This window comes from Opisthocomus hoazin, chromosome 15, assembly GCF_030867145.1.
Source record: "Opisthocomus hoazin isolate bOpiHoa1 chromosome 15, bOpiHoa1.hap1, whole genome shotgun sequence".
In the NCBI taxonomy this organism is placed as follows: Eukaryota; Metazoa; Chordata; class Aves; order Opisthocomiformes; family Opisthocomidae; genus Opisthocomus; species Opisthocomus hoazin.
The window spans coordinates 10,943,001-10,968,580 of NC_134428.1; the positions used below are offsets into that span (position 1 = coordinate 10,943,001).

A 25,580-nucleotide genomic window follows, 5' to 3' on the forward strand; every position below is an offset into this window, starting at 1 on the left:
ATAAATTTATCATTAAATGTAGCTAATATGTGAGCAACATGATCCACAAATACATCTCCGTTACCAACATGAAACCACATTAAATTTCAAACACATTTAGCTTACTGCGTTATTCTGGAAGGATATGTAAAAGTCTGTACAACTGGTGCTCCTTACATACCAATTAATGTAATTACTGTAAGTATGCAAGTTACTGTAAACTGTAAAAGAGGATACGAAAAACATTTCTGTTAAATAAGATGTGCCTGAAACAAAAACATAAGTAAAAATATTATTTTCTTCTATTTCCTAAATAATTCTTTGTTTACAGGCATGTTTTACAAGTTGCCACTCAATAATTAATGCAAATAGAAATAGAGAGTATCATTGAACAAGCTTAGTGTAAAAAATTCTGTAATCATAAATTATGTATACTTTACACTACATAAACACACAGGTATTTCTTAATAGAAAAATTATACAGATAAGCTCTGTATAAATAGACATAAATACGTATGTATGTACAAGGTAATTCAAGAAATGTTAACACTGGAATTTGAAATTTATAAGATTACCAGAAAAACATGCCATCTAAAGGTACTACATAACCTCACAGATGACGTATCAAATACACAGATCCATGAAAAATATAAGTAATTACATACACACGTCCAGTAAAATACATAGCTGACTACCAAAAGCTAGGCAAGCATGCTGAAGCGACTGATGTTTGGAATTTATTTTACTGATAATAACAACTAACACTGAGCAATGCGGTTCCATACTGTAAAAGACACTAAGAAAAATACACAAACAGTAAACAAAGGTACTCAGGAGACAAATACCAAATATTTCACAGCATAAAGTCCCTTTCTCTCTGCTTACACCTTGTGCTGATAAAACAGGTTACTTCACGATGACAAGGCTGATCTTCTCCCAACCCCTTATTTATCATACATCATACACCATTCGTAGTTTTGCGTGTTTTTTAGTGGTTTGTTTTGTCTTTTTTTTTTTTTTCCTTAAAAACACCTTAATTGCTGGCCACTTCAGCAAAACAGAGTACTCTAAATCCACAAAAACTGAGACCTCAGACCTTCACGAAAACTCCATTTTCACTGGTCACCTGAGCACTTACCAGCTCCAAGACTACTGATGCATTTTCCACTCCAAACTCTATAGCCTCATTTTTAGCCAGTTCTGCGTATCTGCCATTCTGTTCAGATTTCAGCAGAAGAAACCTCAACTGTACTTCTCACAGCATTGCTCAGCAGTTTGCATGAACGAGACAAACTCATAGTAACATCCAGAACACCTGCTAAGCACTTAAAACCACGGGACAATTTCAAGAAGTTTTCACCGGTGTTTTCCAACACATACAACTGGAGCAGGATCACGGGCTTTTTCATACACTTCAAGTCTGAGCAGACCAGAATGCCCACGCAAAGGTCCACAGTTTGCTTTCCAGCCCCACTCAATCATCTGAGCATCCTGCCAACGCTAGCAGACACCTACGTGTCATGACACCTTTAGATACCAGCCACCAGGATCTTTCACACACAGAGCGAGCTTACTACGCAGAGGTCACTGAGCGTGCATCAGCGCTACCAATTTTCAACCACTACTGATGGAGCTCAAATCTGAAGAAGCATGATGAGGGTGAACAGCTCTCTAGCCTACAACTTTTCCCTTATTAAGCACCTTTATCACTGCAATGCACCAATCTTTCAAGAAACCAAGTAAAAATATTACACACAATATTTGCTTATTGTTTCTGGACTATTTGTAATCTTCTATTAACTTTTTTTTTAAATACTATTGAAACCTAGATATTCTTCACAAGTACAGTTAGTAATTTTATCCTAGTTTCTAAGAGTGGTTCATACAGTATTTTGAATCAAGTTATTAAGAACTGTTATTCAAAGCAGTTACCTTTGTTCTTCAAAGTTTTGCTTAACATTCTCCAAAATGTTAAGGAGACAGACGTATCAGAGAAGGATGAAAGAAATTGAGTCATGTGCTCCATTTCCCTTTTTCCTCCTAATAATTTCTGTCATTCAAAAATGCATTTGCCCTACATTTAACATTATAAATATAAATATGACCAGATTACATCATTATGCTAACCTCTTTTAACTACATCTGAAACTTGTTTGTAGAGAACATCTTGGCAAATTAGACAAATAAAAGGGAACTCAAATTTTTAAAAAATCTGCAAACTCTTTTTTTTTTTTTGGTTTACATCAGAAAGGAATAGCACAAATTACAGAAATAACATTATGATGGTCTTTTGCAACAAATTAGGGATAAATACTTGAAAATTGACAAAATCAACAGCATATATATACACTTGGTACATGAATGCAAGGTTTTGAATATGGATGAGCAAAATAGGAAAGTAATTCTCATTGTTGCATTCAAGAAGCAACTAAGGTACCAAGCAGGGTAAAGTGTAATTGAAAAGTGTGTATTGATGCTTGCTTGATATCTGGAAGACAAATTACAGTTCTATTAATTCAAGTTGGCAGATGGGACTTGGCAAGCATAATAGTGAGATAGCTTTCACGATGTGTTGAGCTGAGGGACTGTAACCCTCAGCACTTAAGATAAAATAATTTACAAATTGTCTGTCAGCTGTCCGTTTGTCTTTCATTCTTCAAGAAATCATGCAGGATCCTCAGCTAGAACCAACCACAAATAATTCCTGTTCTGCGTGAATTTCCTAAAAGACTCCTGATTCACCTAGTGTCAGCACTCTGATAAGCGAGTAACAGTGACAGAAATTAAAGTGCAGATAATACTATGAATACTGGCGTTAAAATTAGAACACCTTTACTTCTGTGATATAAGGGGTTTATCAAAATCAATAAAATTATGAATCCTCTCTACAGCTCACAGGAATCACACACTGTACATTCATTCTGATTTATTATCTCTATTTTCTTTATCATTTTGAAAAGCTCTGCAGCAGATATTTTAAGTACAAATACCTAAACAAAACTTAGGAGACTTGGGAGGCTTACAGTTTCTTGGTTTAATTGCATTACATGTCCATAAGTAGAAAGCAATTTAGTCTGAAGTGGTACTTCTGCATTATTCCTTTACAGCTTCTCAGCAACACCGCTGTTCAATTCTTAGCATTCACTGTATTCTGGTTTTATAATTTAAGTAGAAAAAGCGATGTACACATTTTCATTTTAACTGTGTAACTTAGAAATGTCCAGTAAGCACATGATCTTTTAATTTTACAATCACTAAGCAATTTTTCCCCCCATGATTTGTTAATTGATCAGCCATTGTGTTACAAAATTACACGTTGTAAACTGTAAGAAGTGTCACAACTTTCTAACATTATATTATCTACATACAGGAGAACTGTCACTATTTAATATATGTTAACAAGAATGCCAAGCACTTACATTTAATTAAAGCTATACATCATTCCAGATAATTAGTAATAATTAAGAAGAATTACCATCCTAAACAAGGCAAATAATATTATTTCAACTGAAACTTGAAGTCTGAACTCAAAAACCCCAAATAAGCTCTCAGGAATGCAAATACCGTTATGCAAACTATTTTCTTTAAGTATGATATAATTTATGTAATGAAATAAATCTATGCTGTTAAAATATTTAGCAGAACTGAGAATAAAGAGTAGAGATAGGATTAGTTTAATTAGTTTACTGAAATGGAGTTCTTACAGTGACTAAGTGTGATATATTAGCTTTTGTCACTTGGAATAAAAAAGAGGTAATTAGTTCTCATTCAAATATATTGTTTTCTTTGAAGAAGGAATTGTAATATTTTAGCCTGCATAACAGAAAATAATACATGGAGCATAAAACTTATCTTCTCCATCCAAGAGTACATCTATGATAAATAGGACGAAAATAGGAAAACCTTAAGCATTCAGTAATGTAATCTTGAATACATAGATTTAATTTACACTGGTGCAACTCCCCTGATTCAAATGAAATTACAACTACTCCAATTGCAGAAGTCCATTCATCGTTTATCCCCGTATAATTTAAGAGTTTGTAACAGATTTTGTCTCTCTATTCTACAACTACTTCGTTATTCAGAAAATCCTGTACCGTTGTGCTAAATTAGGCTTTCACCAGATTAACTCAAAATTAAGAATGCCTTCCTCAATAATATTTACTGTTGAATCATAAACATATCCACTGTAAGGTGAGGATCCAATTTTATTCCCATAAAAATAAGAAAAATAACACTTAAGTATCCTTTTATGGAGTAAGCATCATTTCACAGCCAGAAAACTGGTAAAAATGGTAATTGTACATTTCTGAAGACAGGTATATGGAACATTTTTAACAAGGAATAGAAAGAAAATGTTTTAACCACCTTTTTCAAGAACGTGGTAAATTTGAATTTTCTCTGTTAAGAATAGGGATGTTATTCCAATCAAGCAAAATGAATGTATTTAAACTAGAATCTAAAGGCCCAAGAAATTAGCCTTCTGTAACAACTGAGCACAAAGAAAAAAAAAAAACAGAGAGAAAAGAAATTGTGGTAACACAAAGATGGGAGCAAGAGGAATACAGAGAAGTGAAAGTCTTGTAAAGCAATTAGATATATTTTTCAGTTAATACAATAAGGAAGTTACGAATGGACCAAATTTAATTTTACTTTAAATAAACACTCAGAAAGGGGAAACCCTCTGCTGTAGCATACTGAAAAGCCTCGGGCATTAGTATGACAACACATGCCATCTATCCTTTAATTTTGCCTTTTTTGGAACAGTATTATTGCATATGTGGGAGCTACTTCACGTTCTGGACTGTAGAGTTTGGATGATTCCACACACAAGCTTAAACCAGTTCCTAAATCGAAACACAGCAAGGCAATCACAACAAAGAGGAGCTCTCCCACTTTTTGTATCTTGCAGCCATACAGACTTCCAGATAGCACTTTAGCCAGAAATTCATAATAATTATGATAATACAAGAAATATACCTTGTACTTGGGTTCAATTAGAGTATTTATGTTCATGCTTTGGACTGAACAATAACATCGACAACTGAGCTGCAAGGGGCACTAGAAACAGGAGCGTCATACAAAGTCTTCGCTCTCCAAGCATCTGTCAGTGTTTCCTGTTTGTATCCGACTAACCTCAGATATTCACCTCCCAGATGATTTTGAAAACTAAAGCCCATACTTCAGAAGTGCCAAACTTCAGCTTTTAAAACATATCATGATGTTATTTCATTGAGTTGTCATATTACTGTTAGGAAAGTGGGCAGTGTTGTGATTTACGCATCTTAAGAAAACCAGCACTGTATTGCTAATTGGCAAGTTGAAATGTATAAGAACACCTCGTGCACCACTACTGCTGATGTTACTGAGTCTGGAAACACGCTTCTTCTGAACAGACAATACAGGGCCCAGAAACTGATAATGCCAGGTATTAGATCGATCTTCTACTGTTAGATTATAAGGAAGCTAAATTATAACAGTATTTGGAATTCTAAAAACCAGTACATTACTCATCAATATCATAATGAAGACAGGAGGGGAACTATACAATTTAATTTGCATCTTTTAATTGTAAAGTCCGAACAATAAAGTCAAAAGAAATGAACTTGCTGCATGATAGAATGAAGATAATAAAATCAGAGATGATTTAATAAAACTAAAGCACACAGTTTGGTACTCAAGAGACTGATACATAATTCATAAAGTTGCCACATTTGGTCATTAGTTCAAATATATTAACTAAGTAGTAAGTTTTTCTGAGACCTGGCTATGAACTAACAGATACTTAAACATGAGCGGTAAGCACAGAAAAAGCTTTTTGCCTCATTTCTAAGCATTATAATGACCATTTACTCTATGGGTTGCATGAAAGTGCACGCTAAACTGAAGACTAAATTGATGTCTATGGTTTTTGTATACATATTTTCTTATAGGCACTCATTCACCTTATCTCATTCCTCCCCCCTCTAAAGTAAAATACAGTGGGCTTTGGATATTCACAGTAAAAATGCTGAAATCACTGGAAAGTACATAGGATGATGGAATTCCCTTTACAGTTACCCATTAGAGAGGATGTGATGCAATACTGGCCCCATACGTTACCATTCTAGAGATAACACTGATCCCCAGGTGCTGCTACGAACACCAACTCAGCAAAGCTTTACTTGTTATCTATAAGAGAGGGAGGGAAAGGAAAAAAAAAAGCCTCCTTTTCCACATGGAGCTGCACAGGGATAAGGATGTAGTGTAAGAGTACCCAACCCTCAGAACATAATGACATAGAGGTGGCCAGAAAAACTCACCCATGGAGAGGCTCACTTTCTGCCTATAAGAAGTGTGAAAAACCAACCTGGCTAGGAGTCATTACAAAGCAAATACAGCACTACTGTTATTAATACTGCTCCATTGCAGTCTCCCAGTACTGACTACCACCTAAGGGGCAGAACTTCACCGTTCATTTAAGGCTCCGGTAGTCAAGTGAGATAATATCATCTCTGTCCCCAGGACCCCATTGAGTTTGTATATTTTATGATGCCAGAACCAGCTAAATTTCTGTGTTGTGCCAGAAGGGAATGCAAGGCTAAGGCCAAGAGAGTTGGGGCTGTTCAGCCTGGAAAACAGAAGGCTCTGGGGAGACCTTATAGTGGCTTTTCAGTACCTGAAGGGGCCTACAAGAAAGCTGGAGAGGGACTTTTTACAAGGGCATGTAGCAATAGGACAAGGGGTAATGACTTCAAGCTGAAAGAGGTAGGTAAGTCACAGGCAAAACACTACCCAAGCTGATACAACTGTATGATGTTCCTGCACAGACTCTATTCAACAGGGTATAACAGTCATTTCAGTGTTACACTCCATTGTGACACCTCTATTAGTGACGATGGTGCACTTTCTAGCTTGAAGAACCGAAATCGCTACACCTTAGACCACAAGATGTCTAATTATATGAACACACATGAAAGTGGATGCTGATACAACACTAACAAAACATTAATTTCTTCAATTCAGTCCGGCTGTAGCAGAAATCACATATAATGAAAATATGTTCTTGTATTTTTTCCAGTTACACACATTTACTTACACCTATTATATTGTCACAAATGTAATAATATGATCACACCACACTTCAATGAAGTGTGCGTTCTTTGTCCACAAACCTGCACACAATGCAGAGACCAAGAAACATTTTTTAAGCATTTGTTTATTACCTCATTTCCAGCACTCAACTGACAAAAAAAAGGTAATACATAATACAGTGTGGCTGCTGGGACAAAACAGACAGACTCCATAGCAGTATTACAGGTTAAAGGTCAAACCTGATGCTTGCAGCAGCCCCCTCTAGACATCTAGACTATGTATTTTATGGAAAAAAGTTGAGCTACACTTAAATCACACCTCTTAACTGGAATTTATTCTGTATTCATACTCTTTAAGATTACGAAAGGAACTGATTCATCTCCTTTAATAACTTAAAACAGAATTGCTCAAAGAATCCAGTTTGCTGGGAACTGAACTGTACAATGAAATTTAGTGTAATGTAAGATATGCCATAGCATCACCAAAGCTCTTCAATAAATAACCAGAAGACTTAAATATTATTTTCTTTCCTCCTCTTAAACTTTTACTATATTAAAAAATACAACACCCAAGAAGACATACCAAGCGATAGAGGAATGGGCTCAAGAAAATGTTCGATTCTCTGGGTAATGCAACTCGTATATCTAAGAGGAAGTAACACAATTACTTTCGAAGCTTTTCTTCAGGTACAGTCCATGCTTTCCACTGTACAGTCATCAATCGCATGACTCTACTCTCTTGTTTACCCACAGTTTTCAAGTCAATATGTCTGAGGATGAATCAAACTCTCACATATGAGCATGAGACCAAGGGAAAAAAGCAACTGCACTGTTACGCATACTTCTCCACAGAAAGAAAACTCACAGCTAATACAGTAACACTTTAAACACATTTTTGTTATTTTGGAGATTTTTTTGCTAAGACTTTCTAGTCAGCATACAGACATCTAAAAGCTAGATCTGGTTAGGGTACTTGCACAGTTTCAGCCACAGACAAATCTCACAATGTAGTCCCACCTTCAGATATTACTCTACATCACTTTTACTTACAAATGCAATGTGATACAAATGACTAATTTCCAACTAAAGCAACAGTCCTTGGAACGACTACATGATTAAAGCAGTTGTTACCAAACTTATAGTGTCCGTGACTAATAGTGACGCATTTAAAATGCAAAGCATGCCTGACTGCTCAACTAAAGTTAGCTGACCAGTAATTTGTTCAGACCACATACATGCATTCCTTACACACTATTAAATTATGCCATGGTACACAGTAGTAAAATGTTTCCCTGAAAGCAACTTGCTGTAATCGTTAAACAAGAGTAAGGAAAATAAGCTTTAACAAAGTGTTAATGCCCATTCAGGACAAGAAATCAGTGTCCAATACACAGAATTTCTGTCCTTAGTTAAATAATAAAAAATAAAGTCATTATAATTTCCATGTTAAACAAACAAAGTCTAATGTGCTATATTTAGTTTTTAACAACCTTCAGGAAAACTTTTTTTTTAAAATTAGTTTTATTCAATCTGATGTAAATAACCTTCTTGTGTAAATTGATTAGACTCATCTGAGGCAAATAAAAATAAAAAAGACAACTGGCCCACTAATTTGCTGAGCTATGGAGACTTCTTTGGGACTATGAGTGTCTTCTGAGAAAAGCTAAGGGATCTTTTACAGAGTTTTATCCGAGGGCTATGCTAGACTCTTCTAGGACAAACATTGCCTTTATAGAGCTGCAGGAGCAAGGAAAAAAATGGATCAGGTATGTACGATCGTGCTGCATGTGGGCCGAGACACTCACACTTTCAAACAAGGCTACTAAGAAGTCTTTGGCCGTTAACATGTATTCTCCGCTGTTGGCCCATGCCCATCTGTCTGGAATGGCACAGTGCCACACTTAAATTGCTACGACCCTAACTGAATAATATGATGATGAGAGTAGATGGAAACTCCACTGACAGCTACATATACAACAATATGTCCAAAATCACTCTTTAGTGAATAAACTTACCATATTTGCAAGACACTTTGCTCACAGAAAACAAATGTCTCAAGTCTCATGACAAAAACCAGCAACATAGATACAGCAAATGTACAAAAAAAGTTTGTAAAGTCACCTGAAAGTTTCCTAAAAAACCTCTTGCTTGAAAAGATTTGTTCTGTATCTGCCTTCTTTCAAAACTTGAAACTATCATTTGTGATTTAAGACTACAAAAGAAGAAACGCTAAAGCTTAAGATGATTCCGAAGTGGAGAAGTTGCAGATTCCTCCCTTTTCTTGTAGCGCAGCGCATCCTAGAAATGCACAACTGTTACTTATATCAATGTTACTTTTGAGTCAACGGTACAGGTGTATTTTTGCCTAGGATATAGAAACATCTCTTCTTGACGGTACCTGTTACTCACTTCTTAGTAGAATTATCACAAATTGCTTTCATTTCATATAGTCCTGCCAGTTATTCCCACGGAACAAGAATGACTGTGAATTTAAAAGGACTGAAATGTGTCCTACATTTGTATCATTTTGCAACACCAGAGCCAGACCACAGACACGCATGCTCTGGGGATCCGTCACTTGTGAAATGCTGTCCTCGTCTGTACGGGTTTTCCTGGAAAGACACGTAGGCTACCAACCTGCAAATCTGAGCATGAATGCAAAGACTAGACACTAGCAACCAGTTGCCTACTAGAAACTGCTTTAAAAAAAAATCCCAGATATCCACACATTCGGAGTGGGACTACTTTCAAAGAAATATTATAAAGGAGCAGGCTGTTCTGCAGGAGTAAAACTGTTTGCAGTGTTGGGCAAGCTTTATTCATGTCAGTTTTTTACTCAGCATGCTTATGACTATGTTTATGCGTGTCTGAGAACATAGAAAGACAGAATTTAAGAAAAATCAGACAAAATTTATACTTGGCTGAAAAAATTTATACTTGGCTGAAAAATCAACGTACAAATCACGAAACCAGTGATTTTCCATTGGTTCACCCCTACAATGGGTAAACCTCACATTTCAGCAGGTGTTTTTTAAAGGTTTAAACGGCCTGTTCAGATCTGGAGTGAATAGTCACACCATCCAACAGCACAAATCACCACCACCACCAGTTATGATTTTATCTAAATTATATCTTTAGAAAGACAAACTGACAACATTATTTTAACGCTAAATAACTTTTAACCCCTACGCAGGTATCTTGCATACATACCTATGAACTCAAAACAAACGATCAAATAACGAAATGTTTTTGTTTTGTAAGATTCTGGAAAAGTCTGAAATAGTAATTTGGCAGTATATTATCTGCTAGCATACCTCTCCCACATTTGCTATATATTCAAATATGTATATGCTCATGCCTCTAGACAAATATTATGTTCAAACTGATACACAAGTCTGTATCGATCTTTGTAAATTCAAAATTTCTGAACCTTCAGACAAAAAAAAACTGAATAATCCTAATTTCACTATCTAAAAGCAAACCTAAATCCTTCAAAAAATGCACATCTTGTGAATATTCCAATATCCTGCAAATTGCCAAAAATTTGTATATAAGCACCTTATTAATTGCATTGTAAAACAGTGGACAAAAATATTTTCCCAAGATTCTTCAAGTTTGGAAATGCTATATTTTGTTCAAAATTGCTGCAAAAAGATGGCAGCACGCATTGCTTCACGGGCCAAGAAGCTTTGAAGCATGGAAGGTAGACACATCACGTAACTTAGGCAGCAGAAGCTGCATCCATCACAAGTCTGATCAAAGCATTACTCACAAGCCCCTTGCACACTCCCAGGCCAACAACTGGTGGCACACAAGCTCAGCTGGCAATACAGGTACAGAAAAGAGTCACATTTCTAGCTGAAGCTCGGGAAAACACTTTAGACTGCACAGAAAAAGCTATTATCAAGAACTCTACAAGGCAATTGCTAGTTCAGAGAATTAAAACACTGAACTTCTGCACTGTTTTTTCATCCAGCTGAAGTTGGAAAAATATTGAATGACTGCTTGTTTTTCCTCTTTATCTCCAATAGCTGCTTTTTGTTTTAATATAAAAATGCCGTATACTTCTAAATTATAAACCGCATCCATTTAGCACCAGATAAGGCTTTGTATCCAAGTGTAAGATTAAGAGGTTTCAATGCAAATTCAGCATAAAAATCCATTTTAAATTTTGTTTTCACATTAATAACTGGACTTCCTTTTACCCCAGCAACTCACAAATGTCAAATAACTAAATAACACAGGCACAATAATAGCCTCAAGCCCAATAAAGAATAAAGTAGCCTTTCTTGCCCTTCAGAGGACCCCATTTTCTATTCTGAGCAGGCAAGCTGAAAGCACTGCTCTTCTGTCATTCCTTGACAGTTATAGACTAGTTTTGCACCTTATTAAAGATTAAGGTTTGCCCAGGCACTCTCTTTTGGTCATCTCCTGTCCACAGTCCACCATTTATTACAGGAAAGTTGGAGATTAGTACCATATATTCTACTTCAAAAGAACGCCACACCTGAAAATGAGGCCACGTAACCAAATGGCACCGAGCAATTCAAAAAGTACTCAGTGAGAGAACACAGTATTTCACTTAATCTTTCTAGATAACAGTGTCCTTTGGGTTACGTACAACTGATTTCTCTCATTTAGGTAGTTTTTGTAGATTTTAAAACAGTAAAACCGGTAACAGGATGCCTTTTTACGATGAAAAAAAGATTTTTGGTTTGTTAAAAAATTTATGCATGCAATTACGCGAGAATCATGTAAGGCCCTATTGTGTGTAAACATTTGCTACCTGGTTTTGGTCTGATGCAAGTATGTTACAGTAAAAATTCAGCAGGCTGAGCTACTACATAAGAAATATTACCCATTGCGGGATTTCCACAGAACACTGTGTTCCAGACCATTTAGCAAAGACCATTATCAACCCTCAACATTCCTCAGAGGCCACCAGGAACAATCACCATGCCATTTTTAACCAAAATTATTAGAAAGTCTACGTGATTCCATGGAACACTTAACACTGTCATCTGGACCAAAGTTTCAAAAACTGTTATGTAAGATTAGCATTTTTAGGAGTACTGTTAGTTAATTCTAAACTCATGTGCTAAAAATATTCATCGAGTATCATCACGTATTTCCAGGCTACCATTTTATTTCCTCTAACTTTTGAAGATGTGTTGAGAAGCAATTGCAAATGGCCACGCGGCAAAAACTGTAAATAAATAAAAACTTGTTCCATTGCAGAGAACTAAAAATAGCAAAATAAACTTTAAGTGAAACCACTATAACCCATTTAAAACAGAAAATATAATTTCCTTGCATTTCAAATGGGAACTATTAAGTAGTATGAAATTCTGTATCTTGCAGCAAAGTTTCACAAGCAAATAAAAACTTATGAAGGGTACTGGAAAGGTTTAGCCTATCTTCCACGGATGCTACATCAGTAAAAGCATGACAACCTGAAAATTATTAAAATGCAAGAAATGAAGGCAGGGAATTCTGCTTGCTTAAGTGAGTCATGCTTTTTTTTTTTTTTTTAAATAGTGATAATTTACCGGAAAGTCTTTTCTGTTCAGCCTTTATACTAAGGACTACATTCACTCAGGATCTAAACCAGCAGAATTTCACCAGATTACTGAGTCCATCAATAACTTACAAATAATTAGATAGATTAATGTAAATTTTAACAAAGGGAGCTTATCAGTAAACTCCGAAACACTGAAGAGCTGGAAGAAGCCTCCCTCTGCTCCAGGTGCACATACACTTAGACTGTTGTACACCTCGTGTACGCAGGCAGTCTTCGGTTTATGTGATGCTGTGTTCACTGAATCAACCATACCGCCAGCTTTCTTAAAAGGAGGATCCACCAGGGTCTCTCGATTTTTAAAAACTTCTAGGGCTTGGGACCAGCAACCCGTAAAGAATGCTGCAGCCCTACAGTTCCATCCACTGGGAGCAGTGTAGCGTACTGGTCTAAGTGTTACGTGGTGTTTGTTGTGGTGGAAAAGGACCCAAATAGCTATAGATCACACACACTGGTGATGACGCTATGAACATGGTCTGTTCGTTATTAAGATAGAAATTAAAACACTGAGAGTCTGTCTGCTGAATTATTTACTACTCAACGTCACAAGCATGCTAAAATGTTATTAAAGCCGGCGTCCTAGGAACATGGGAAGTTCATTTATTGATAGGATATATACCAACACAGATCCCAGAGGCTTCCTTCAAAATGCATGCATAATTATCATCAGAACATTCTTCCATTACGCTTTTCCTCAGAGAAGCAAATCGATATAGGCCTTTCCCAGCTAGCAATTTGGTGTGGGTTTCCAGTAAAGTATTTGACAAAGAAGCATTCAAGCCAATTAAAGACTACGCTGTAAAAATAACTAGTGACTGTGGTATCCTGGGGTAGGAGGGAAGAAAGTTAAACAGAGACAGAAAAGCAAAGCAGAAAAGAATATTCCACAATTCTAAAACAATTATTTACTATTGATGTAGAAATATCATTATTCTCAGTATGAGTCAAAATGCATTAGTATTCCATCTGCCAATGCTGCAGCAACCATTTTTCTCCATTTCTGTTTGACCTCAAGCCTTTTATGCATAAATGTCAGGGCTCTTTACAATTAATCATGTCTACTACAGACTAATTGTGGACAACAGTAGTGCAATTAACACATATTTGCTTCAAATATTCATGAACATTCAAAAAGCATTCATTGACACAAGTGTTAGTTACCTAACCACAAAACCTGACAATTCTTCTCTCTCCTGTTTTCAGGCAGCCTCTGCATTAGGAAGCTAAGCACATCAAGAGCGATAGCAAAACTGGAAGAAATATTCTACCATTTCTTAAAATACAATTGCTTCAGTGTTACTTGCTACACATACATGCCAGAGGGAAACAAGCAAAATAACAAACACAAAAACTACTCCTCTTTTAATCTTAAGAGTAGGGTTATCTAGGGAATATAAAAATATTGAAACACATTTTGTGTAATAAAAAAAATTCATAACTCTACCTTAACCTAATTTTAGAAAAAGTTGTTATTATTTCTAAACCTGATTTAAAGAAAAGAAACGAAAAAGTCTTTAAAAATCAAGAAACAATTAGACCTGTATTGGTTGTCTTGATTCAGTCTTAATACTATGCCTAGTACTTTATTTGTATCTCAATAAGGAACTAATAGCAGAAGTCTCCCTAACAGTAGAAAGCTATTTGTAAAGCCTGACCTAAACACAGCAGAGGTAATAGACTTTTTCTTTTCTTTTTTAATGCATGTTTTACGTTAAAGAATTTCTTGGACAGTTGTGCTATTTCAAATCAGGCCCCATGGCAAATATTCACCAACCCTCACAGGAATAAACTATTTTCACTTCAAACAATTGTTACAGTTTGAATCCAATTGACTCTAGACAAAAGTACTGAGATAATCAGCATATTAAAGCCAACACTATAACCATATGTTAATTATGTAAATGATTCATTTTAATCAGCTAGAACCATGTAAAGAGTTACAAGGAATGCAAATGTAGGGAGTTATTAAAAATCTCATTATTATTCATCTTGGTTCCATGCGTGAATGTATCCATCCAAACAGATGAATTAATAGTTAGATGAAAGATGAAAGAGCTAGAGGGGAAGTCTGTGGGAAACCATCTGTCTTGCTCTGTATCCCTCCCAGGCTTCAACCATACTGCAACAGCTACGTGGAGAACAACCCCAGAGAAGAGCCAGTGATTGTCTACGCATAGTCCATGCTTCTACAAAAAATTTAGAAAAATGACAGCACTTCTCATCCATTCCCAAACTGATACCCTCAGTAGGTCCAGGAGATGGAAAGGGAAACCTGAATAATAGGTTCAGATGAACTGCTACAGGAATGTGGTCCCATGCTGACCAAAAATACACAGAAAGTATTGATTTATACCAAGGTTCTGGAGTATTTCAAAGACTTCTACCTAAAGAAAGCCCTTCTACAATTGTCAGTTAAATGTTAAAACATATTCAGGAGCTACTGTGATTGGGACCCGCATTACTATCTAAACTGGTTCTCTCACCTTCAGCAGAAATCCTGTATGTGGGAAATACAGAAATCCCTTTAGCAACACCGTAGAAGTCTGTTCTTCGTCTGGTTCTTCCGGGGAACGTGGGGTATCACAAGTAATTAAGTCTTGTTACTGGAAGGGTTATTTTTCATTTATTCCATTCTCCCAGTTCCCTGTGCAAAGAAAATCAGTTGTATGCAATAATCATTTGCATGAAGAAAAGGAAGGGTCAAACGCCATTTTCATTCCTGATTGCACCAGGACAAATGTGTCAGCGCTCTAGGTGCAGTGCAACACCATGTCTACTGGATAGGGAAATAAAGATTATCTGGAAAGGTAGTGTTTAAAGCCACAGAAGGAATAAAAGGGTTAGCATCTTTAACATGGGTAAGCATGTCTTAGGGTAAATGCACCCTGCCATTCTTCATAAATCTCTGATAGCATTTTATTTAAAATTAAAGACACAATTTACTTCTTAAATCCTTGGTTAAAGCCAGCTACCACTACTCCGAGACGAAACTCCAACTCCATAAACAAAATGTATTAAGAATACAATTAAAGTGTTTAGTTCATTACAACATTGAAAAACACGTGCTTTTTCAATAAATTATTTTCATTCTAATTAAGAGAGTTAACAGAAATAATTTTTAAAATGCATTTGTCAGTTTTCAGCAGCCTTATAAAGCTTTGTTCTTCATACTCTAATTCTTTCATGTTTTCCTGCCTGATGCCTCCTAACGTAGTTTCACTGGAACCATTCTATTTTTGATCTTTAATCCTTTTATATGTTTTTTCTTTGCTTACTCTTGCATGCCTTTGTAGTTTCTGTAATTGGGTCTTCGCACCATTTTAGCAGGGTTTAGCATTGCGCAGCTTGTCAAATTTAAGTAGAAGTGAGAATAATCTATCACTGGTATAAAAAAATAAGTGAGTAAATTCACATATCGCCAACCTAAAGTGAGTATTTGCCACAAAAAAAAAAGTAAACTGCATTTCCCCTCATTCTGCTAATGCTGGCGAAGCTTTTATCCATTTTGTAATCAACAAAAAGGCAAGTACACAGAAAGTACTTTAAATCACTAAAAGTTTATTAAAAACAGCACCACATGTGCAGTGAAACAAGACTTCATTAATTTCTTCTTGAGGTGCCTGTGTAAATTCAACTTAGGGGAAAGTGCTTGACAGCTTTGCAACTATTGACTGACACTCTTCAGCAAAGCTTCACTGAGCGCCGAGCATGATTTAAGCACACCCTGGCAATAAAACACACAGCTAGTGATTATACCTACACCAACTGAAACAGAGAGAACTGGTAGCTTTTAAGCATGTACCAAATCTTTGCTAATTTTAAAAACATTGTAAACTCTACCTTATTAAGTAATTTCAATACAATCTTCAAGTATCAAGTATTTATCATCTTTACAAGCATTTCACCTGGGTTTCTGATTCATGGTGATCTTTACATTTCACTGAAATGTTCATACACAATAACTCATAATCCAGATAAAACCTTAAACAGTGCTGCATTCCAGCAAGTTCACAGAATTTAAAGCTATATGCAAGTCCTCTGTACAAGTCTCCCAAAGAACACCACTATTATGGTCCTTTATTTTATAATATATGCAAAAATATGCACCTAAAACTACCTAAAAAACCTGTCCCTGAAAGGGTGAAATCAGCTGTGACAAGTTTCATGAAATAAAAATACATGATCCACCAAAATCTACAGGAGAAACAATCTCCCCTCATATGCTCCAGACAGAAATCTTTCTCCTATAATCAAATAGGCAGGTATCCTTATATATACACGAGACAAAGTATAAAACATTATTAAGCAGACTGAAAGGAGTTTCCAGCCTTACACTTGTGATTTTGTCCACATTACAAGGATCAGATCTTATTTATGCAGCCATTGATGCATAAACCAGAGGAGAGGGGAGAATGGTAAATCACAGTGAAAAAAGAATCTGAAGAAAAATTATACTGATAATATAATAGCTTTAATTTACTGCCATCTTGTTTATCATTATGAAGCTTAAGCAGAACAAATCATAACCTTATTATATTCCCCTCTGTTCTTCCATGATATAAATGGAAAATTATATATAAACTCTATAAAGATTTCTTTAAAAGATGCTCTATTATCTGTATTTTGTGTCTGAGAGTGAGTCATAAAGGCACTCTTTCATCTTTATGTATTTCTTATCACACTTTGACCTTTTACAAGCTCTCGTCAGTGCTGGTCAGCAAGAGGGGAGAAAGCTCTGATTCTTCTCTGAGATACATATTAAATTCTACAAGAACGAGACTTGGCAATGGTCATCTGGAGGCCCTCAAGAAGCGCTGCAAGGTTCCACCACACCTCCCTCACTCACTAAGCCCTGATTTTCTAACTGGGTTTATTTCTGCTGTGCACACCTCAACACATTAACACTCACGTGAATAACTAAGGAAAAAAAGCAAGTCAGGGCAAGATGATTCTTTAAAGCAGAAATGTGGCACATCTACAGGTTTTAAGAGTCACTTTGTATGAAGTGATACAAATAAAAACTGGCAAATAAATCCCACTTTGCTAAGGTTGATTTATTTTGCTTTACTTCTGTGTTTCTTAATCTCTCTGCTTTTCCATGACCATTTATCTGCCTTTTCCTGATCACAGGCTATTCTTGATCCATGTTTCAGAGTTTCAGATCTCATCATCAATATTTACACTCGGCAAAAACTTGAGAAAATGTGATTGTATTTACTAAGTACTAGGATCCTAACTCAGGAAAGCTCTTCAGCATGTCCTGGGGGGGAGCAACCCAATGCACCAGTACAGGCTTGGGGCGGACCTGCTGGAGAGCAGCTCTGCGGAGAGGGACCTGGGTGTCCTGGTGGACGACAGGTTAACCATGAGCCAGCAGTGTGCCCTGGCTGCCAAGAAAGCCAATGGAATCCTGGGGTGCATCAAGAAGAGTGTGGCCAGCAGGTTGAGGGAGGTTCTCCTCCCCCTCTACTCTGCCCTAGTGAGGCCCCATCTGGAGTACTGTGTCCAGTGCTGGGCTCCCCAGTTCAAGAAAGATGATCAGCTACTGGAGAGAGTCCAGCGGAGGGCTATGAGCATGAGGGGACTGGAGCATCTCTCCTACGAGAAGAGGCTGAGGGAGCTGGGCTTGTTCAGCCTAAAGAAGAGAAGGCTGAGAGGGGACCTTAGAAATGCTTATAAATATCTGAAGGGTGGGTGTCAGGAGGATGGGGCCAAGCTCTTTTCAGTGGTGCCCAGTGACAGGACAAGGGGCAATGGGCACAAACTGAGGCACAGGAAGTTCTGTCTGAACATGAGGAAGAACTTCTTCCCTCTGAGGGTGACAGAGCACTGGCCCAGGCTGCCCAGGGAGGCTGTGGAGTCTCCTTGTCTGGAGATATTCCAGACCCACCCGGACAAGGTCCTGTGCAGCCTGCTGTAGGTGATCCTGCTTCGGCAGGGAGTTGGATTAGATGACCCACAGAGGTCCCTTCCAACCCCTACCATTCTGTGATTCTGTGTCCTTTACTGTAATTTCAGTGCCTTCTTGAACAGGAACGCTCCTAAACACATGCCAAAGTGCCTGCTTTTACTAGAGGCTATCAAATGAAATATGGATTAATTATAAGTTGAAACATGTGACTTTACAGCATTGTGGCTTTAAAAGACCTGAAGAGTATGCATATTCATACACCGTGTTGTCTCACCTATCTCTACAAACTTTGAAAAAAGGAAAAATCATACAGTGAAGATAGTAATTCTCTAAAATACAGTGATAATTATCAAGGGAAAATTACGTGCAGGTAACACAATGCGCATTTTGCTTACTGTTTTGCCATTAATGTCATTGGTTATCCCTACTAATAATGTGTATCTTTGCCAGTCCTCACTGTGTTGAGGTTTCACTTTTGCTTAAGAGAACACCATGCTTTTATTGTATCTAGTTTGTGTCTTTTCTCCTGCAATTTTCATAACGATGTTCACTCAAACAGTAGGTGTAATAGAAAGTGATCTCATGTCGTACTAGCACAAAAAGCCACTCCTGCACACTTCAGTAGTTAAATATGTCCTATGTTAATATAAATGCCATTCAGTAAAATGAGGTTTCTTCACACGTTTCTATAGTAATGGGGACTGGGGCATTGTGACACTAATGTAAATAAATAGATCCAGAGAGAAAGATGTGGTGCTCCTGTTCTTTGGACAGAGGCACAGACTACATGCTCTGCCAAAGCCAGGCACAGAAACCAATACTGCCACATCCACAGCAGCACCTCAGAATTAAGCCTCAGTTGAGCTGCTGAAGAAGGGATATGCGAAAAATCCGTAAAAAGCTAGCCTGCGTTTTGAACGTTTTTCCTCCTACTTCACAAAATTTGACAGCCAAAAACTGCAGACAAGGCTTCAGAGTGCTGATTATTTAAATAGATTACTTTACAAATGTCACTCTTTGCAAACACATAGGCAACATGATTGCTGTTTCTTCCAGCGCTGTATCAGAAATAGACTCAATAAATGGGATGTTTAAAAAAACCCAAACATTTATGAATCGTTTGAACCTACTGTACTGTGTCTTGTTTACTGCTGCTCTAGGAAGCTCTAACGTGTTAAATCTCAAGAGGGATTATCCTGAAATGAAATTTTTAATAACTGCAAAATAAACTCATCCTTCACAGTGCTGTGTCTCATGACTTAGTGTTAACTCTCACCTCTCCTCCTCACTGTACATCTATATCTAGTAGCAAAATTTTATTATCTCCTACTCTCTGGGAGTAGGATTGCAGGTATCTGAAGGAAAGTTATGCTTCTTATATGATCTGTTCTTCTCAAAAAGAGAAATTAGATACCTAAATAATTCGGTGGATCTGAAAATCTTATCCAAATGTCTCACAACTGTAGGAGTCTAAAGAAAACTCTAGAAGGAAAAGCTGAAAGAATGAGGATTGCACTATCACAAGAAGAGAAGGCTGAGATTGACATCACTGTCTTTAAGCAGATAATGGCTCACTATGAAAAGGATAGAAATAATGCATTTTCTATGCCCACTCTGCATAAAAGAACAGTGTGAGGTTAAATTACAAAATGAAAGATTTCAACTTAGACATCGGTGGAAAAAAAATACCTCTAGTGCAAGTGTAAAATGCCTGGAGAGTTTAGAGAGTCCCTGTTGTTCAAGATCTTAAGGACAGGCTCGACAAACATCTGTCAGGAATGACACAGACAAAGGTGATCTTGCCTTCGGGCAGAGAAGTAGATTACACGATCCCACAAGGTGCCTTCCATCCCTATTTTTCTCCATGTCTGTGATACACATCTCTTCTAGGAGGTGGTACACTTCAAGAGCTTCCTCATTTGTTTGTGGGTATTTTGCGTTTTCAATCTCTGAGACAAAAAACCCAGCAGGAACCAGTGGCTAGAAGTGGAAATAAAGAGAAGCAGAGCCTCACAATATCCTATCTGCAAGGGTAATTAAACATCCAAACAGTTCAGAAGGGTATCAGTGTAACTGATGGAATCAAAATTACTTGGATGTTTAAAACAAGATTAAATATCTTCCAAAAGGTCTGCTTTAAGCCAGTCTCCAAAAGGAATTCTGTTGCACGTATATTCAAGAGGACAGGCTGAATTACCATCATGATCCTTTTTGGCTTGAACATCTTTAAATCTGTGAACAGAAATCCCTCATCACAGCAAGAAACCTTTCTTACATAAATGTATACATTCACTTTCTGATTCTGAAGAGAAAAAAAAAAGACTAGAAATAAAAAAAATAGGTTTCGTTACATTAGAGAAATAGTTTTAGTCAGAGTATGGAATCAATTTTTAACAAAAAAGTTATGTCCCAAAACAGAGAGAGAAAAAGAACCATTACACATTCCATTTGATTTTTCTGTTTCTGCAGTAGGTAATCTATATTCACAGTCTCCTCACCTGTTAGAGAACAAAAGCTAACTATTAAACAAAATCACAAGGTACATACACTGTTTCTTCCCAAAAAGGCATGGAGGATAACAACACTCCTTCATCTTTTTCTTGAATCACAACTGCTATTTAACAAACTCCCTCAAAAACAGTAAGTAAGTTTTACTTGAATTTATAACTTTTCTCCTTCCCTCCAAGGAAAAACACTGCTTAAGCAGTTATGCATACATACAGAAAAACAACGTGGTAAATATAACAAATATTAACAATGCAGTAGTATCACTATACAGTATATCCACCGACAAATTAACTCTTTCATTTCAGTCATTAAGGTTAGGGAGCTAGTAGTAAAACGGACGGCATTTTAGACAGTACATTTGAGAATCACCTCCTGAGCTAACTGGCATCATTCTCAAGATATTCTTTAAATGCTTCTTAGCATACAGTGTTCCCTAAAAATATGTCTTGGATTTTTTTCTGAAGGTGTCCGATTCCTAACTCACAACCTATTTTTATGCTGTGGATGCCGTATCATACTTTTTTTTGCAATGGAACTGTAGAGTGGTGCTCAGAAGAGAATTTTAATTAATAAAATGCAAGAAAGGTTATGTTACTCCAGTAATAGAGAACTATTCCAAGTTACACAAAAAAAGAAAACATCACTAAAGCAACAAGGTTAGAGAAATAACAGAGGCATATAGAATACAGAAAGCGAGAAACACAGGGTAAAAATGTAATAATACAATAACAGTCTTATTAGAATAGTATCAAGAAAATTACACCCTGGGCAGATTATTTGCTGTGTCAGAAAAGAAGTGCTCAGAAACAAAAAAACAACCAAACAAAAACACCCTATGAAATATGGACTTAGATAATTATGTAGTCTGGCTCTGTCCCAGAACTACTTTTAAGTATTTCAGGTACTTGATCTTGACTTCGGAACTCAGCGGATAATTCTCTCTGCAATGAATCCAACAAACAAATTGAAAATGTAAACCAGAAAATGTCATCCCATCTATCCACAAGCACAACACTGCACATTTATTAATCTTTTCAAATAATGTCTCCCATGCTAAGTAAGATTCACCAAAGAATCACTGGACTACATCTTCCCTTCTTGATCTCTCATTTCTTACTGGAACAAAGAGAATAAAAATAGCTTTCTCAGCATTTTGCTGTTATTTTGCTAGAGGAAGGCTTTTACTAAAAAATTCTTTTGTGCAATTCTGTAAGAATCAATAAATAATAATGCAAAAGATAAATTTGCAGCCAGAAACTCTCCACCAGGAGTATACTGACCTCAAGATGACCACAGAACAGCACATAAAAAGTACACTTCACAGCCACTTAAGCAAGACAGTGCTTCTTGTGGACAAGTACTAGAAATAAATTCAATGTGTAGCCACCACATGAGTTAACATGCACAGAATTCTTTTTAGGCATATGTAATGGCACCACGCCGGCTAGGTCCTCCTCAGAAGTCCACCAGTTCCAGAGTACTAACAAAAAGATACTTCAGACGTTCTCTTGCATAGGAACAAAGCATACTTTTCAGAAAACCAGAAGGGAACAAAGGGCCCAATATCTTGGACAGACCCTCATCTTAGGGAAGTTTGCTGTCTCCCTGGGGCCTGGGTTGAGAACATCACTATGAAACTTCCTAGCCTGGTACGCCCCTTGGACTATTACCTATTACTGCTCTTCCACGTGGGTGGCAATGAAGCCGCAGCATGTACTCCAAGGGCAATCAAAAGAGACTTCAGCTCCTGGGGACTGCTGGTAATGGAATTCAGAACACAGGTTATTTTTTCCTCTCTCCTTCCAGCTGTGGGCAGTGACACTGGAAGAAACAGATGGGCCTGGTCTACTAACACATGGCTCCATGGCTGGTGTCACTGCGACAGTTTTGCGTATTTTGATCATGGTGTGGCATACACAGCACCAGGCTTGCTGGCGCCAGATGGGATTCACCTTTCTCAAAGGGAGAAGAGGGTCTTTGCTCACAAGCTAGCAGGGTCCACTGACAGAGCTTTAAACTAGACCTGAAGGGGGTGTGTGTGTGTGTGTGTGCATAGTATCAGGCTTGCCAGTGACCAGCTGTGGGATGACACACCAAGGCTAGAGGGACAAGGTGCCAGTGAGGGCCCTCAGCCTATTGCTCTGAGACACACTGGCTAGACTGCAGCACACTTGAAGTCTTACAAAGATGAGCCAGGGGCTCCTGAGGTAATAGGAGCCGACAGGGAAACACCTCAAAGGAATTATGGGGTGTTCCTCTAAGGTGACCCAGCTGACAGCCCAGATGAAGTGCCTCTACACCAACGCACACAGCAAGGGCAACAAACAGGAGGAGCTGGAAGCTACCATGCTGCTAGAAAGCTATTACCTAGCTGCGTTACTGAAACTTGTTGGGACAAATCTCATGACTGGAGTGCAGCTATTGATGGTTACAGGCTGTTCAGAAGGGGATTCTGCCCCTCTGCTCTGCTCTAGTGAGACCCCCTTGGGAGTCCTGTGTCCAGCTCTGGGGCCCTCAGCACAGGACATACCTGGACCTGTTGGAGCAGGCCGAGAGGAAGCCCCAGCAATGATGCAAGGGCTGGAACACCTCTCCTACAAGGAAAGGCTCAGACAGTTGGGGCTGACCAGCCTGGAGGACTGAAGGCTCTGGGGAGACCTTATAGTGGCCTTCCAGTACCTGAAGGGGCCTACAAGAAAGACAGAGAGGGACTTTTTACAAGGGCATGTAGCAATAGGACAAGTGGTAACGGCTTCAAGCTGAAAGAGGGAAGATTCAGACCAGATATAACGAAGAAATATTTTACAATAAGGGTAGTGAAACACTGGCACAGGTTGTCCAGAGAGGTGTTAGATGCTCCGTTCTTGGAAACATTCAAGGTCAGGTTGGACCAGGCTCTAAGCAACTTGATCTGGTTGAAAATGGCCCTGCTCGTTGCAGAGGGGTTGGACTAGATGGCCTTTAAAGATCCCTTCCAACCCAAACTATTCGGTGATTCTATAAAGGTAACTGTATATCATCATCTGCACATGAGACTACAGGCCAACTTTGTCCCCATTTCTGCCATGAGTAAAGACAACATTAGATACTAAACCCAGTTACACCCATCTGAAGAGGAAATTAACAGAGACATTACATGGAGAACGAAGGCCACTGCAAAACAGCGAATCAGTATTTGCAGATTCGTGTCTTATTACAGAAAAATCAGACTAGAAGAGCAGACAAGTTTTGGAGTTCTCTTGCATATTTCAGCGGAAAGACTTACTGACTGCCCAGCAACTTCCAGATTCTTTTTACAGACCTGGCACACGTTATTAAAAGACAGGCATTACACAATAGAAAAGCAATGTCTGTCTTGCATTTTTGTCATCCTCCCTCAAAGAACAGAAAAAATATGAAAGACGACTGATACAAAATACCCACTGACAGTTTTAGGTCAACACACTTTCATAGTGTCTGTATGATATTCTGATAAAACGAAAATTGTCAATCACTGCAATTTTTTGAGATACCAGGAAGGCACACTTTTCCAGAGCGACCAACTATACTGTGTTCACTTACAACACCTATCACAAAATATAAGAGTATTTGGTACGCAGCATCTTTTTCAACAGTAGATGCTATCATATCATTGGAAATGACAAATCCCACTTCCTGCATAAACATGGCCTACATGATTTTAAAAGTCTGCAGGCCTACAGTGCCCTCCCCTCCCTTCACTACCAGTATGCCTCTGAAATCAAAAAGTAACTCAAATTTCAGACATAATATGTCAAAAAGAGGAAAATATATCCCTGTAGTCATCATGAAGAGTTGCCATCATAAAGCTAATTACACTGACAATTAAAGTGAATGTGGAACATTACAAGGCGTAATATCGCAAGCTTTTTAAGTCAGTTGGCAACATAATACCGAATGGTGCTCTCAGAAATCAGATTTAAAGTGTTAGCATCCCTGAAACGCATATGAAATTTTCTCACGGATTGAAAGTTTCTCTTAAAGATATACTTTAGAGCACAGCGCATTGGGGCATAGACTGAGAGCTGTCAGTCAGGTCTCCTTATGTTTTTCACACAGTGACTCTCAAAAATCTACTGCAGATGAAAGTTCATATAAACCGCCTTCTTTCCAAATCTGTGCTTCCCTGTTGGGAACATATTCAGCAGACTTGGCTTACAGTACAGGATGTCTATACCGGGCTTAATTGTGCCTAACAATCGTCCCGGCCAGTGGAAGGCATTTTCAGACATGAAATGTGTATGAACATCTGTTACGTTTCCCTATGCCTGATTTGAACTGTTCCTTCATGGAGGAAGGCATAAAAATCCACGCATTAATTTCTGCAGTAAAAAGACTATCTACTCACTTCAGTCAATCCAGCACAGTATCTCATTCAAAACCAGTACTCTGTGAATCCTGCAATGGATTTATTCCATTTCCTGTAACAAAAGTGTTCAAAAGGCTTGAGTGTGTTTGAACAACTTCTGTCTACAAAATAAGTCACCACAGGAGCCAGCAAAGACAGTTTCCC

The 25,580-nt window shown here is 37.7% G+C and overlaps 1 protein-coding gene across 48 annotated transcripts in view; it reads right to left on the minus strand.

Annotated features, from left to right (window-relative positions):
* Positions 1 to 25,580, minus strand: part of RBFOX1 (RNA binding fox-1 homolog 1) — a 1,166,109-nt gene that overhangs the window by 225,583 nt on the left and 914,946 nt on the right. Inside the window, exon 1 of one of the 48 annotated variants that reach the window (XM_075435978.1) lies at positions 15,114 to 15,274. The exons of the other annotated variants lie outside the window; for them this stretch is intronic. The gene's annotated coding sequence lies outside the window, so the exon portion shown is untranslated. Of the gene's footprint in view, positions 1 to 15,113; positions 15,275 to 25,580 lie in introns of those variants that run through there. 48 annotated transcript variants of the gene reach the window in all.